This window comes from Danio rerio, chromosome 21, assembly GCF_049306965.1.
Source record: "Danio rerio strain Tuebingen ecotype United States chromosome 21, GRCz12tu, whole genome shotgun sequence".
Lineage (NCBI taxonomy): Eukaryota > Metazoa > Chordata > Actinopteri > Cypriniformes > Danionidae > Danio > Danio rerio.
Window position 1 is genome coordinate 42,241,392 of NC_133196.1, and position 17,953 is coordinate 42,259,344.

At 34.9% G+C, this 17,953-nt stretch overlaps 2 long non-coding RNA genes across 2 annotated transcripts; both read left to right on the forward strand.

The window, feature by feature from the left end:
* Positions 1-318: 318 nt before the first annotated feature.
* On the forward strand, positions 319-8,065 carry LOC141379906 (uncharacterized). The gene is made up of 4 exons (XR_012396872.1): positions 319-785; positions 2,795-2,866; positions 7,698-7,763; positions 7,851-8,065. It is a non-coding gene; the product is annotated as an uncharacterized lncRNA (long non-coding RNA).
* Positions 8,066-13,355: 5,290 nt separating this feature from the next.
* On the forward strand, positions 13,356-15,457 carry LOC103909482 (uncharacterized). Its single transcript, XR_001796992.4, has 3 exons — positions 13,356-13,570; positions 15,004-15,075; positions 15,167-15,457. It is a non-coding gene; the product is annotated as an uncharacterized lncRNA (long non-coding RNA).
* Positions 15,458-17,953: the final 2,496 nt, after the last annotated feature.

Below are 17,953 nucleotides of genomic sequence, written 5' to 3' on the forward strand. Positions count from 1 at the left end.
TTTTCAAAAACACTTTAGAACTTTACACTGTATTCTGATTCAGTTTTTATGGAGATACATGATGCTTTAATCAAGAGGATGGGCAGATTTAAACGTGGTTAAAAAATCTGGCAGTTACATTCTAAATTCTCTACATTTCAAATCACATGTGTAGGACGGTAATCCTAGGGGCACACCTAATTTTATTTTAATTAATAGTAATTAAACTTATAAAATGATAAAGTTAACTTAAAATTATGTGTTTATTTAGATTAAATTACTATCTGTTGAAAGAGGTTCAGTAAACCAGGGATAAAATAAAACATTTCCAAATGAGTTATTGCTGTCGATCTCACACTATTTAAGGGAAAATGGCTTTTTTTCCTTTGTTGTTATATTCCAAAATAAATCAAACGAAATTAAACTGAGCAATAACTGTAAAAAACATTCTCGACACCTGTTTTGTTTAATTTACATGCTATTTTAAGAAATTAACTGTATAAATGTACTGTCATAAGAACACCAAGAATACAGTATGTTCAGATTTTTTTTTTTTTGTCAAACTTCAATTCGTTTCCTGTTGTTTTGTTTTTTTATTTCACCTTTAATTACCATTTTGGCTTTTTTTTTGGCTTCAAGTTTTGTCTAGTTTTGCTTTAGCTGCACTTAGCTGATAAAAATATCAATAATTGAAAGCATTTAACTTATTTTTGAAAACTGGAGTACACAAATCTTATTGGTGCACGTGTGTGACACGGAAGAGGAAACTTTTATCAAACAGCTTGAGACAGCACAACAGCACAATGGTAAGTCTAAAAGGTTTGAGGTATCTCGATTTCTGTGGCAACATTTGGATTTAAAGGGCAAAATTTGGAGTGAACATCATGAAAGCATGAATCAGTCATGCCTTAAATCAGCATTTCAGGCAGCTGCTGTGGTGTGTAACCGCATGCGGCTCATGTTAGCACCTAAACATGTCCCTAATCTTAACTATATCCCACATAAGTTGCAACAAAATGATTACGGTTAGTAACAAAACATCTTCATGTAGTAGGGTTGCCTTTATTATTACTTTTTGGTTTAATTTGCACTGATGCTAAGGCTGTGGGTTACAAAACTTCCATGTAAATGAATTAAATGGCGGATTGCCGGACATTGCTGCCTTTCCCACATAGACGTTGTCGTTATATTAGGGGAGCGTGGACAAAGTACACAGCCAGTATCATTCTTGGTTGTAAGGGTGTGTGGCTGATACATATTGCATCGTAGTCATCAAAGTTGAAATGCATGTTGTTTATTAAGACTGATAATGCCCGATAACAAACTTGACATCCATTGATTGAAAGCTGTACATTTTCTATTGTGATTGGGCTGCTGCTACGTGGCCAACAATATTCTGCAACTAGCATAGGAGCATGGATGCCTAATGTGATGCAATGGGTTCCTTATAAATAGGATGCATTGTGGAGATTTCTGAGGAAGCTTATTATATGCAGATGAATTTAGAATTATAAGCCCTTCTGAATTATTAGCCCCCCCCCCCCCCCTGTTTATCTTTTTCCCTAATTTCTGTTTAACGGAGAGATTTTTCAACACATTTCTTAACCATGTAGTTTGTTTTGTAGACTATCGAAAAAAAAAATATCTGAAAAGGGCTAATGATTTTGACCCTAAAATGTTTATTTATTTATTTTTAATAAAAACTGCTTTTATTCTAGCTGAAATAAAAAAATAAGACTTTCTCCTAGAGAAAAAAAATCAGACATACTGTGAAAATTTCTTTGCTCAGTTAAACATAATTTAGGAAATATTTAGAATATTTAAAGAAAAATAATATAAAGAAAAAAATTAAAGGGGGGCTAATAATTCTGACTTCAACTGTATATTTATATATCTAATCACTTTTTCCCAGTACTGAATGTTTGTGTCAATGTTTTTTTTCTCTCTTTGAATTAACTTTTGATAGTCCATTTGAGTATTAGTAGACTGTCTGCTAAATATCTGTTGATACTGCTGCTAAACAGACATTTAACTGACTATAAGAAACTTTGCAAGTACATGTCAACTTACACTAACCCTAACCCCAACTTAACAGTCTACTTATAATCTAGTGAGCATTAGTTGGCATGTAGATGCAATGTAACTATTCTATCTATTGATTTTGTTAGGTGAAAACTGAATAGATTGTTTGTTTTATTCTTTTCTTATTGGTACTGAGGGGTTCATACTTTGTGTGACAAAACCACCACTATTGGTGTGTGGTGTGGTGCAGTGAGAGTTGGTTTGTTTGATAATCAAGTGTGGCGTTGCATGTGTGTTTTATGGTTGTATAGTTGAGAAGTATTTGTACTTCAGAGCAACCATTTGGATTTTTTTTTATTTTTGTTACTTTTGTCTTTTGTTGATTTTGTAATAGTGTGAAGTTTGATTGTGTTAATTGTTTTGTTTTTTCTTGAAGAAAAGAAGGTATGAGAAGTAAAGAGATCATGTACTGTACCAGTGCCCTTTTATTAATTGAATTGAATAACCTGAGTGGGTCTGGGCCAGAGGTGGGCAAACTCTGTCCTGGAGGGCCGGTGTCCTGCACAGTTTAGCTGCAACACTATTCAAACACACCTGAACAAGCTAATTAGTGTCTTCAAGATCACTAGAAATCTATAAGCAGGTGTGTTTGATTAGAGTTAGAGCTAAACTGTGCAGGACACCGGCCCTCCAGGACTGAGTTTGCCCACCCCTGGTCTATGCCCTTATTGACAAAATGCAGTTAGCCTGTCATTACTTGGTTGCATTTAAATGCCTTTTGGTTGTTTTACAGAGTAAAACAGAAAAAGAAAACATTGGAGATATTTGCACTGAGGAGAGTTTTGATAACTCAATCACAGATGAAGTAAGTAAATTATAACTTTGGTCTTTAATACAAATGTAATGTTTCATTAGTTCACTTATTTACTAGTTATAAAAAAAGTTCTGTTTGGTAACACTTTAAAAAAAAGAGTACACAAATAATCAAAAACTATCATTTTAACTAAATATTACTTTATTATGAACTAATGGTGAGTTAAGGCATCTACAGTGCATCTGGAAAGTATTCATAGCACCTTACTTTTTCCAAAAATTTTTTGCTACAGCCATTTTTAATCTACACACGTAATGACAATGTGAAAAAAATATTTTTTTGGAATTTATGCAATTTATAAAAAAAAAAAAAAAACAACTTAAAAATCACATGTACATAAGTATTCACAGCCTTTGCCCAATCCTTTGTTGATTTTACCTTTGGCATTAAATACAGCCTCAAGTCTTTTTGAATATGATGACACAAGCTTGGCACACCTCTGCCTTCGGGAATTTTTGCCCGTTCCTCTTTGCAGTACTGCTCAAGCTCTATCAGGTTGGATAGGAAGCGATGGTGTACAGCCATTTTCAGATCTCTCCAGAGATGTTCAATAGGATTCATGTCTGGACTCTGGCTGGGCCATTCAAAGACATTCACCGAGTTGTTGTGAAGCCACTTCATTGATATGTTGGCGTTGTTCTTTGGGTTATTGTCCTGCTGGAAGACAAACCGTTGCCCCAGCCTGAGGTCAAGAGCACTCTGAAGCAGGTTTTCAGTCAGGATGTTTCTGTACATTGCTGCATTCATCTTTCCCTCTATCCTGACTAGTCTTCCAGTTCCTACTGCTGAAAAACATCCCCACAGCATGATGCTGCCACCACCATGCTTGACTGTAGGTATGGTATTAGCCTGGTGATGAGCGGTGCCTGGTTTTCTCTAAACATAACGCCTGGCATTCACTCCAAAGAGTTCAATTTTAGTCTCATCAGACCAGAGAATTTTGTTTGTTATGGTCTGAGAGTCCTTCAGATGCCTTTTGGCAAATTCCAGGCAGGCAGTGGCTTCCGTCCAGCCACTCTACCATACGGGCCTGATTGGTGGATTGCCGCACAGATGGTTGTCCTTCTGTAAGGTTCTCCTCTCTTCAAAGAAAAACGCTGGAGCTCAGACAGAGTGACCATCGGGTTATTGATCACCTCCCTGACTAAAGCCCTTCTCCCTCAATCTCTCAGCTTAGATGGCCGGCCAGTTCTAGGAAGAGTCCTGGTGGTTACAAACATCTTCCATTTACGGATGATGGAGGCCACTGTGCTCACTGGAACTTTCAGAGCAGCAGAAATGTTTCTGTAACCTTCCCCAGCCATGTGCCTAAAGACAATGCTGACTTGGAGGTCTACAGACGTTTCCTTTGTCTTCATGCTTGGTTTGGGCTTTGACATGCACTGTCAACCCTAGGATCTTATATAGACAAGTGTCAAATTATGTCCAATAAACTGAATTGATCACAAGTGAACTCCAATTAAGCTACTGAAACATCTCAAGAATAATCTGTGGGGAAAAAATGTACCTTAGCTCAATTTAGAGCTTCACAGAAAAGGCTGTGAATACTTATATATATATATATATGTATGTGTGTTTGTGTGATTTTTCAAGGTTTTTTTTATTTGTAATACATTTGCAACAATTTCAAAAAATCTTTTTTCACATTGTCATTATGGAATATTGTGTGAATAATTTTGAGGAAATAAATAAATTTACACCATTTTGGAATAAGACTGTAACATAAATAAATGTGGAAAAAGTCAAGTGCCATGAATACTTTCTGGATGCACTGTACTAATTAAAAACTAACCTTAACTACACAGGTCATGTGTAAACAATGGCTACTATAATTTCTAGTACATGATTTTTAAATTTGTTTTAATGCATAATTAACCCCAAAGTGAAAATTTACTCACTGTTTATGAAAGGTTTCTATGAATGGTTTTATGAACCTCTTTCTTCTGTTGAACACAAAAGAAGATATCTTCATGAAAGCTGTAAACCTGTAACCAGTGCTTAATTTGTGAATTGAAAGGTCTAGGAACAGATCAGGGTATCTGGCATGTTACTTGAGGATGAAGAGGTGTCGCGGACGAAAGTGAAGAGCGGGGGTTTGTCGCCGACGAAAATAAAGAGGGTTGGGGAGTCGCGGAAGAAAGTGAAAGTGAACAGCGAACGGGGGAGGAGGGCAGTTAAGGAGAGGGATTTGTAAAACTACTTGCTGGATCAGATTTCCGAGGTGCTGTATCCGGGGCCGGCGTGTACGGCACAAATTAAGTCTTGACTGTAACTATTGACTTCCAAATATATGGGAAAATGGTTACAGGCTTTCAGCTTTCCTCAAAATATCTTCTTCAGTGTTCAACAAAAGAAAAAACTCAAACAGGTTTGGAACAAGTGAGAAGAGTGTAAATGATTACAGAATTTTCATTTTTGGGTGAACTATATCTCTTCCTGACACAGTAAACCAGCAGACAGAACTTCAGAAGGAGAAAAAAAATTATAAGTAAGCTAAAATAGATTTTTAGTTTGGAAAAATGATGCTTCAAATAATAGTACTTCATTCTTTAAGAGAATGGAGCAGTGTCTTGGGGTTCAGATCAGTGTTACAATGGGTAGATTTCAATATAAATATATAAATAATGACGCAAAACAGGTGCTTATCAATGAAACTTTATGCATTTCTTTGGGAGGATAATGTATCAGTAAAACGTATTTTAAAATGTGCACTTTTTATTGTCATTCTTTCTTATAGAGCCAGTTATATTGAACCATAATCTAAAATGTTAATTAGTGAGTTTGCAAACATGTACTGACTAGTAATAAATGTAGTAATTATTCACCTAGTTAAATCATCCACTACTTCGGATTCTCACAGTGTTCCTCAGGGTTCTGTTCTTGGGCCTGTACTCTTTACCACATACTTTTGTTAGGTAACATTATCAGTTATCATGGCCTCAACTTTCACTGTTATGTAGACAACACCCATCTTTATATCAGTTCTCAACACAGTTCTGTCCATAAAACAGTTCTGTCCATATTGGTTTGTATTAACTATTTTAAAATCTGGATAAATCATAAGTTTCTCGAGCTTAATGCAGACAGAACAGATGTTCTTGCGGGTTGATTGAAACATATTTCTTAGTTCTGTGTTGACAATGTTGATATTGCTGGTACCCTGGTTCAACCTTAAACACCATAATAGAAATAAGAGTAATCTTTGACTTCTCTTTTTCTTTCTTATCTCACTTTTCTTCTCTGAAAAAATCTGCCTGCTTTCATCTCCGTAATATTGCTTGATTGAGTCCCTTCCTAAACACAAAAGATGCTAAAATATTTGTTCATGCCTTCATCATGACTTGCTGTGATTCTATTTTTTTTCGATGGCCTACCAAACTCAACAACATACAAGTCATAAAATATCTAAAACTCTGCAGCTAAGGTTTTTTTCTTTCTCACCAAAATCTACTCATATTACTTCCATTTTGAAGTCACTAGATTACCTGTCCTTTATGATACTCTCACAATGGTCTACTTGCAGTTCCAAGCCACAAATTAGGATTATTTGGTGGACGGGCGTTCTCTGTTTTTGACCCCACACTCTGGAACTCCGTTCCCAAAAATATTTGTGATCTACCTAAACTGCAAGACACTTTTTAAAACCCACCATAAAAGTACCTGTTCCAATCTTGTTTTCCTATTTGCTTACTGTATGATCTGCCACTGTATTTTAATTGATTTCATGTTTACCTGTATCTTGTTGCCCTGTCTCTGTTGATTACCTGCATTTTACCTTGTTTCTCTTGTTTATGTTGATTATTTGTACATTGTAAATCGACCTTGAGTCTGCAGGAATGTGCTACATATTTATTATATTTATAAAATAAGAACTATTATTATTATTATTATTATTATTATTATTATTATTATTATTATTACCATTATTATTATTACCATTATTATTATTCTAGTTACTCATTATTATTATTAGTACATTATCATTTATGTACTGTTTTGCAAAGTGTTACCTTCTATTATTATCAGGCAGATTGCAGTCTACTTTAATCAGCTCTAATGTTTTTGCTCAAGTTTGCAAAATCATATATGCAGTTGAAGTCAGAATTATTAGCCCCCCTGAATTATTAGACCCCCTGTTTATTTTTTCCCCTAATTTCTGTTTCACAGAAGATATTTTCAACACATTTCTAAACATAATAGTTTTAATAACTCATTTCTAATAACTGATTCATTTTATCTTTGCAATAATGACAGCAAATTATATTTTACTAGACATTTTTCAAGAGACTTCTATGCAGCTTAAAGTGACATTTAAAGCCTAAACTATGTAATTAGGTCAACTAGGCAGGTTAGAGTAATTAGGCAAGTAATTGTATAATGATGGTTTGTTCTGGACACTTTCGAAAAAAAAATTTGCTTAAAGGGGCTAATCATTTTGTCCTTAAAATGTTGTTTAAAAAATTTAAAAACTTACTTTTATTCTAGCCAAAATAAAACAAAAAATACTTTCTCCAGAAGAAAAAATATTATCAGACATGCTGTGAAAATTTCCTTGCTCTGTTAAACATAATTTGGAAAATAAATAAATAAATAAATAATTTTATATATATATTCAAAGGGGGGGGGGGGCTAATAATTCTGACTTCAACTGTGATTCAACTTTTCTGTAAAAAAATGGCAGAGTAAGACAAGAGCTTATTTTTCTTTAAATAGTACATATTAGCTTTAAAGTATATATAATTTTTCTCCCATATTTGTATCTTTTGGAAGGGTGCAGCATCAGTGACTGCTTACTTCTTTGTTTGTTTTTTGCTCTTTTAAGGATTCTGACCAATTTGTGAACAACCAAGAGCAGTTTTCAGAAAACAGTTCTGAATCTACTGTACAGGTAAAGAAAGGAGGCCTCAGATCATACATGTATTTTCATTCCTGAAAAATGAATTGAAATGCATTTCTAATGTTTACTCATTTCCAGCTTTCAGTACAGTGTGTGGAGAACCAGAGAGGACTTCATGGGCAAATTGCATATGATGAAACTTTTTATCCCATCAATCTGCAACCTCAGGCTGAGCCAGATGCTGAAGATGAAGGCATTATAATCAGCATGTAAAAAACTCAGCTGATTTGTTATTGTAAAATAATTAAAAACTAAACTAAATCTTTTTTAAAAATTGTATAAAAAAGTTCCTTTAAAGTTTAGAGTAACTATCATTTTGCAAGTTTTTAAACACACATACACACACAATATATAAATATATATATATATATATATATATATATATATATATATATATATATATATATATATATATATATATATATATATATATATATAAATCCTTGGTTAAGTAGAAGAGTGAGTCCACGATTGTGTGTGGGTCCTTGAACATGCTGAGTCAGATCAAAAGTGTTAAGAACAGTCATAAGCTTTTAATACAACACAAGCTTTTACAGCATTGATTTCTGGATTATCAATGTGAATATTAAATTCCTTAGCAATAGTCAAATTCAGAGGTCACTATTGATAACAGCTCTGTAAAATCATCAATAAAAGTTGGAGAATATTTTGGAGGTCTGCAGATAATGATCAGTAAGATGCATGGAGCACCTGTTAGTGCTATACTCAGATATTCAAAATACAAATAGTCACCAAATGACACTTGTTTACATTCATAGGCATCTTTAAACTGGGTAGCGATGCCTCCACCTCTCCTATTGACTCTGCAAACCCTCAAAAAATCTCAAGTTTAAAGGAGCTGCTTTATTTAGAAATGCTGCACTACAACTGCCATCTAGCCAAGTTTTATTTAAGAGCATAAAATCAAGGCAATTTGTGTTGATAAAATCATTGACTAAAAGAGACTTATTGTTCAGTGATCTGATGTTTAAAAGTGCTTACTTAACAGTATTAGCTCTTTTTTCTACAGTAGTCTCATTTAATAGACACATTCAATTAGATTAGATTTAAGTGGTTTGCTATACGGCCTGAAGAAGTCTTCGGTTTTCTGTCACATAATACAACACATATCTGTGTACAGAAAGCTACAGACACACTGGGTTCCTGCTTGTTCTGTAAACATCTGATAAAGATACTGTTATCTAAACAGCAGTCACCCGAGACACATCAATGAGAGCTGTTGTGTTCACCAGCTAAAGATGGGGCATTGTTTATGCCCTGGCGGTATGGCAAAAGACGTAAGGCTCTTCCAGGTGGGCTCAGAGGTGGTTGTGGAGCAGGCAGCTTTTTGAGTGACGAGACTTGATGCAGTTCTGATGCATCACAGTCTGTCTTTGCTATGAAGCTGCAGGCCCGGAGACCTAACCGCACGCTCAGACCTACTCGCTCAGACGGCTAGACCTGCACTTCCAGACCTTCACAGTGCCACCTGCTGTTTAAAAGATCGACTAACCTGATTTCAGCTGCTTCTAAATTGTAATTTAAACTATTTTTCTACTATAAAATATTAGGCTGTGATTGAATAGATTATTATATGAAATACTAAACATACTAGATTTTTGATTTAATACAATAATTCTGTTGTATTTTTATTAATTGTATTTGTAAATAGATATTGTTCAGTTGCTTCAATATTTTCAGACATTTGTTGTTGTTTTTTTATCATTAATGATTTATCACTGTTTCGTATTGAGCTGAGGGAATGAATATTATCTTCATATACAATAAATTTCTTCACACACAATTATAGTACTCTAAGATTTTTTTTTCACAACAAACTTTATTTTTGTGTACTTTTTCATAAGGTCCTACAAGTCAAGTTGTAAACAATGCATGGAAAAATGGTAAAAAATAATAATTGGAGTAATAATTAATTTTTACGTAGAAAATAACATCAAATAAAATAAATGCTTTACATTCTTATTGGGGAGATTTTTCATTTCTAGAGCAAAAAAACTGGTAATATCTGCAGTCTTTGGTACACTGTATTAGTGTTGGCAGAGACCCACTTTTTAAATTGTAATATCAATCTGAGAAAAAATACACACCACAGGCAAATTAGTTTTGATTTCACCTAATAGAGCTCATATTGTAAATTCTATGCAAATTTAATTGATATTTTGATTTCCAAAAAACGTGTTTGTAATCATTACAGAACTTATAAATAATTGATAAACTGTTATTGTATTACTGTTATTGTCTTTGGTAGCATTTTCAGATAGATAACACAGTAATATGTACAGTAGACCTATACAGCACTAAAATATGTTACAAATAATAATTGCGCTATATATTATAGGCTGCATTTTATTTGAACTTTTTTACTTTAAAGTTTTTTTTTTATTTTGCCGGAAAACATTGCTAGAAAATTGTCCCAGAATGGTACAAAAATAGAGAAAATAAGAGCAAGCTGTAAATATCATAAAATAATGCTCTTTTGACACTAATTTTGATCAAATCAAACACTGAAATAATTCTTTGTTAGTGTAATATTTTACACCACATTGATTTATGTCATAAAACTTGGTAATTTTCAGGAATCGCTTTAATAATCAATAACCTTACTGGCGTTTCTGATGTTGCTACTTGCTAGAAAGTGCTGGTCTGAGTGTGCAGTTGGGTCTCCATACCTGCCGCTTCACCCAACCCAACAGCAGGGGGCACTGTCTGGTCTGGAAGTACAGGTCTGTGCGCGCAGGTCTGAGCATGCAGTTGGGTCTTCGGGCCTGCAGCTTCCCCTTACTCAGCAGAGTGGAACTTTACGGTCATACGGTCAATTACTGTGAAACTTTATGGCCTTTTCTTTATTACAAACATGCATGGTTTAAAAAATGTTATAAACATGTAAAACTCATTCTTGAGGTGCAGCTGATCACAGAGAGTGGGAACAGATCTTTTTTCTCAGTTTCTTTGCAAATCCTGTATTGTGGACGTGTATGCATTACTTCGAAGGCATGTTAATTGCCGCCTGTCAATCAATTCGGTTGGTGGGAAAAATTGCACTGCTATATAACCTTGTTGTGGGCCTCAAAATCATTTGGGATTTGGTTCCTTTTTTCAAAAGTGTCTTGAACACCTTGATTAGTTGGATCAGCTGTGTTTAATTAGGGTTGAAGTAAAGCCGCAATATGCAGGTGTTTAACTGCATTGCTTTATTGCATTCCTGCATTGGGCTCTTACAAACTCTCTGGCTGCTATTTCGTAGCCGTGGTGGGCATTTCTCTCTGTTAGACTGGGTTATCAAACCAATCACCGCAGATTAGCTTCACGCTAAGGAGGAGTTTGGGAACAAAAGTTGCTGGGATAATTAGGTAAAAATAAACGCTTATTATAAGACAATGAAAGAGTTTTTTGACCTTGCACGCATATCAGCATGTTGCTAAAGAACCCTAAAACCAAGATATGACCTTTTAAAATGCAAAATAGGCGTCTTTAAAGGACATCTCTGACATTTTGATCAACTGAATTTGCTGTTATAAAATATTAATGTTCCAGAAACCGAATCTTACATAACAAATAGAGCTGTAAATGTTTTATATACATAATTTACCGTTGGCTTTTTATTTAAAAACACCTAATAAACATTATAATAAATGTTAATTACTCGTGGGCAGATATTAAGGCATCGAATAAACCAAATAAAAATGGAGGCAAAAAATTTAATAAATATACAAGCGATGTAGCAGCAGCTGACAGACATCAGTTGATGTATTAATACTGCTAAGTTTATTGTACAAACTGATATGGACTATTTTATAAAGTGCAAGGATGGTATATTTAAATATTCTGTTGATATTAAGAGGTCTTGCTGTATTTATCTTTTAAACGCATAATTTATCCTGCATTTATATGTTATTGTTTATATTTTACAAGTGATATTTTTAGCCCTATGAAGATAACAAATACCAACAACCTGTTATAAGAGATTTTTTTTTGTGCTCATAGCTGAGTCTAACTCAGTCTAGAGCGTATAAAAGCGTGATTATTTTGCAGTCCAACATATATTGTTTTATTAAATTACAACAGCTTCATCACACAGTTTTAATAAATTGTATATCATTCATTCATTCACTCATTTTTTTTTTTGGCTCAGTCCCTTTATTAATCTGTGGTCGCCACAGCGGAATGAACTGCCAACTTATCCAGCACATGTTTTATGCAGTGGATGCCCTTCCAGCTGTAACCCATCACTGGGAAACACCCATCCACTCTCATTCACACACATACACTATAGACAATTTAGCTTACCCAATTCACCTATAGCACATTTGTTTGGAGTTGTTTGGAGCACCCGGAGGAAACCCATGGGAACAGGGGGAAAACATGCAAACTCCACGAAATGCCAACTGACCCAGCCGAGGCTTGAACCAGTGACCTTCTTGCTGTGAGGCGAACGTGCTATCCACTGCACTGCGCTACCAAAGTTGTGGGTTCTAATAGTATATTTAATCTGGAGGGAATTTTGAAATGTGTTGTACGTGATGGGAAAAGATGGGCTCATCCTCCTTTTTTTTATCTGCAATGTTTCTTGTCGATAAGATGTCCCATAGGAGTCTTTGTCTCCAACCTTCACTGAGGAATAGAATGACAAATGGAATTTCACCTGAAGACTATGTGTTGCACATGGGTGGCAGAAGGTAGCGGTTCTTAATAGTTTCATTCATTCATTTTCTTGTCGGTTTCGTCCCTTTATTATTTCGGGGTCGCCACAGCAGAATGAACCGCCAACTTATCCAGCAAGTTTTTAAGCAGCAAATGCCCTTCCAGCCACAACTCATCTCTGAGAATCATCCACACACACATTCACACACACACTCATACACTACGGACAATTTAGCCCACCCAATTCACCTGTACCTGTACCACATGTCTTTAGACTGTGGGGGAAACCGGAGCACCCAGAGGAAACCCACGCGAAGGCAGGGAGAACATGCAAACTCCACACAGAAACACCAACTGAGCCGAGGTTTGACCCAGCGATCTTCTTGCTGTGAGGCGACAGCACTACCTACTGCGCCACTCATGATCATTCTCATGATCATTGTTCAACCCTTGTCAGTTCTATGAAATTCCCTAAACCCTGATTGAATTGTGAAAAGTAAAATATGATAAGAAAATAAGTAAGTTTTGCATCATGTTTCAATAAAACACATTTTTTAATATAAGGTTTTTTAACTAAAATAATGCATTACTTACTTAAATTTAACAGGAGGTCTAAAGAAGGCCATACAAATAAAGCAGTAGATAACAATCCATTTTCAGTTTCAGATTTTTAATAAGGTGAAAGCAAATATTAAATATTTAAGCTAAAGTAGTTTGACTTTTTTTTTTATTATTAAACATTGATTGTAGACCGGAAATTAAGACTTGATGACTGCTCAGTTTCTGTGTTTGTGCTTTGGAGATAATGATTTTTTTTGTTGAATAATCTGATTAGCAGGAGATATATTAGTCCTGAGGAGGCCTGGTTTCCTGCTTTCTTATCATAAAAGACCAAATACACGCCTCTGCGTGCAAACTGTTGATTAGATTTATTGACATTCAACTCAGCCAGTAACGGTCAGAGGTTTCTTTAAGAATGTCCGATATGCTAATAATAAAGGATAATTTCATGGACAAGGTTTTATTTAATTTAATTTGTTTTTACAACTGGAATATATGAACTCAAAATAAAATAAACCACATGGACTATTACTTTCAACTCCAGAAGAGACAACAGGAATAAACAACTTTTGAAGGCAAGTTATTTTAAGTTTTTTAATGTGTTTTACTTGAAAGTTAAATCAAACTAACATATAAACTGAGATTTAGAATCAGAAGACATCAATAATAAACAAACAGAAGTATTAGTATTAAATTGTTTCTATGAAAAACACATAAATGTTAAATAACTTTGGTTTTAGTTCATGCATTTGCTTAGACAAAATGGTTGAACTTATTAAAAAAGACAGTAAACCTTAAACCAGGAAGAGAATTTAATAGTTCCAAATATTGATGTCCATCTCATAGTGAATGATGTTTTCCCTTAATAAGGTACCTGAAGGTAAAATGTTTGATGATCTTCTTAAAATTAAGTAAAATATTAAAACTGCATGAGCATTCAACACAATAATTACTTTAATTGTTACTCTTGACTGTTTCATTTAATTGATTTGATGTTTTACCAAACTTGTACTGCGGTAAACGTAGTGTAATACTGTCAATCTCTGACTGTAATATACAGTAAGCCCAAAAATGCTTGTTACTTTTTTATTGGTTTTCTGTTATTTATTTTTATCATTTTATCATTATATTTTTTTTATAGTTTTTTAATCATTATTTTTCATCGCATTTATGCAGTGCACATTTGCTGCTTTCTGATGTTTGATACAGTCGTTGATAAAAATATTAAATCATCAAGTTCTTTTGCTAAAATGTGGAGGTTTGAACTCAATTTGTGATTTTGTTTATTTACGTTCACATACTATAGACCCTTTTTACATGTTAGTAATAACACATTACAGTCACCAGCATCTTAAATTCTTAATAAGTTTTTAATATGTAGGTCTTGTTTTTTAAAAATATGTACATTACAAAGCTATACTTTGTATTATATCATCTTAGCATAAAATTATATGAAACGTAGCTGCTCTTTTTGTGAGCTGTTGGTAACAGTGTGCATAAGTGACGCAGTAAACTTGACATTGTTCTCTCTTCTGGCTGCCATTATCAGTCTCACACAATTTAGTTTACCCTTTTTAGGTAAATGTAAAGTTTTTCCTTTTATTATTTTAGCAAATAGGAGTGCTATAAGATGTAGAAACGCTTGATGTTTATTGGATCTCATTTAGTCACGTGCGCCGTAATAACCCGGAAGGATCGATCAATGAAAGACAATCAACAAAAGAAAACACAGATTCAACATAAAATCTTCATTAAATCTTCGTATTTAACAATTTTTATTAGACAACTTGGCAAATTTTGGAACAGCATCAACACAATGGTGAGGCTAATCTAGCTAATCTAATGCTAGCGCTAGTGTTTTAGAAACTTCTGGCTATCATATACTACATCTAGCTAGTACACAAAATTGCACTTCTATATACTTTAAATTGTGCTTCTCTTTAAGATGGTAATATGTAAATGAAAGTTGTAATAAGATAGTAATAATGTTTTTCATGTTTAAAAAAAGGGTAACGCTTGTTGCAAACGCACTTCCGGGTTGGATGAAAACATCGCTGATGAAAATTCAAGTCAAGCTCGAGTAAATCATTCAAACACACATTTAAGTTATTAACAATTTGAAGATTATTATAGACAACACAGCTCCACAAATGCTTGTATGGGTCTTTCAGATTCCCATCCAGTGCGAGGATAATCCCGAGGGTCAAAATGGACTGATGGTGTTCGACAAGGAAGCTTTTCCTATGAAGAGATTCCTCTGTCCAGCCGGAGCAGAAGATCTTCCTGAAGCACAAGAAAGAAAACAGCAGTAGATCATCTCTATGCAGATTCAGAAATTTGGGCATCTGCTTTAGGAGCTGCTTTAATCTCTGTTGATTGGGAAATTGTTAAAAAAACACATTTATTAGACAGTGATGTTTGATACATGATGTTTTAAAAACATTAAAAAGAAACATGTATGATTATGAAGAGTAGAGGGGGAGTTATTTAAACAGTTTGTCTTTCAGGTATCCTGTGCTTTTTGTTCCAATCTGGATGCAGACTTGCATTTATAAGCTGAGAGTGCATATCTCAGACATGCAATGTCAGACACAATACTCAATAGTGTAGGGTAATGGTGTGTGTGCATATTTAAAGCTTTGCATGCAGCTCAGCTTGCATCTTTACCTTTGCAACTTTGCATCCAGACAACCCTCGTTTATTCAGCCTACACTGAAAATTTGGAGTTAATTTATTCATTCTTAGGCTATACAAGATGTAGGTGGACTTAAGCTGAAAATATCTGGTCCTTGCTATTCATAAAATACAACTCAATGGCTGCCAGAACTAGTGCTACACACATACCAAGCCTAAACAAAGCAGTGTGATACTATTTTCAGAGTTCTTACACACTACAGAGAGATTCACTCTGCAAATATGTCTAATAATCTGATAGTCCATATTGTTTGCAAAATATTTAAGAAATGCAACAAAATGACAGTCTGCTTCTTTGTCTTTCTTCTTGATGTTGTTTGCTTAGATTTGTCGCATCAGGGTTTTTTTGTACTCTGATTCATAGATGAACAGCCAATCAGATTGCTCTAAATTCTGAACTGAACAAGCAATCTCTGACAACAGCCAAATGAGAGGCCATGAATGCAACACACCAAACAAATTATATTGGCAGATGCTCACCAAAGGCATGATGCTGCCCAATGACTGACCGTCGACTCAGTGTGTCCTGGCCTTTAGAGTCAGAGTCAAGGAGACTTAATTATCATTTCAGCTCTATGCACAGGGAAATAATACATAGGTACTCTGCAGTATACAAAACACTGCAGAACTGAATGAAATTCTATCTGGGATCTATTTTAATGCAAATTTAATTGAAGGATTTAATTATATTCTAAGTGCAATAGCCCATGGTCTGAAGTGTATGCTGCAGATTCACTCAGATTCAACCACAGGCTGTGGTTCTCAATTCCGGTCCTCGCCAAATCCTGAACCCCTGCTGGGAATGGGGAGGGGATGCATATCCCTTATTTTCGCATCCCAATGTTGACAGGTATTGCAGAAACTCACCTCTCTCCCATCCCATGTGCAATACAAAATGTAATCTTAATCAGGAAATTTAAACATGGGCTTTCTTAGAACTTTAAAGGAGAATACAGTCACACTGATAAACACATCAGGTAAATTTAATAAACATGTCGTGTAATTCTAGAAATGAAAAACATGTAATTCATATATACCATGTGAAATACTACTTTTCATATCTGCTACACTTAACAATATTAGGGAATACATGTATATTTTGATAGCCCTTTATAATATGGCTGCACTAACATGCATTAATTAATGCTTAAATAATGCACGGACAATGTGTATCTCATGACGAGATAACCATTTATTAATGTTTACTACATGAGCAAAAAACTTTCAATTTGATTCATACATCAAGTCAGTGGTTCTCAACTTTTTTTTTTATCAAGTACCACCTCTGAAAAAACCACCACAATGAGTAGTTTTGAAATACAGTAGCGTAGTAGACCAATTTAAGCTACAGCTCTGCACAGTTCAAAAACATGGCAAATAAATTACTATTATTAAGAATATTTATTATTGTCAGCCACTTTAAATATTATAAATAGTTTAAATGTTAGGACTCTACTTGTCAAGGTTCGGGAAGGATGAGGGAGCGAGGACTCAAGTGCAAACAATAATTGGGTTTTATTAATAATAAAGTACAAATAAAACAAAAAGGCAAAACAAACAACCCCGAGGGGGAAAAACTCTAATAAAACAAATAAACGAACAAACAAACTTGACTGGCTGGACAAGACAGGGCTGGACATAACAGGACAGGAAACTATCGACGACGAACTGGCAAAGGACATGAGGAAAACATGAGGGGGGTTATAAAGCAAAAAGTAAATTGACACAGGTGAACATGACAAACTAATAATGAGTAAACAAGGAGGGTGGGACTAGACAATAGACGGAAGAGCGCATGACACAGAGAGACAATACAAGCCATGTGCTCACATAACACAACACTGAAGCACACGACAAAAGCACGTGACCACAATGTAAACACCGAGCCACGTGCTTTGACAAAAGACGCAAGACACGAGCACACGATGAATGAAAACACTCACCGTGCGCTCACACACGCAGCGTGCATGCTTCATCCCAGCGCCGACCAAAACCGAAACCAACAAGACTGAGACGCTGGGAATGAAACACCACGCTGCTGACAGACGAAAACACAAACACGAGTACAAGAGCGCACGCGTCTGAGGGACGCAGAACGGAGACAGAAACAGGACCAGACATGGGTAGTGTCCGAGCTCTGCCACCAAAACAACAATTTACAAGACCAGAGTGGCAGAACCCTGACACTACTGTGCTCATATGTAAAACAAACAAACAAACTTAACAAACAAACAAACTAAAAACGTGAACATTTAAATTAAAAT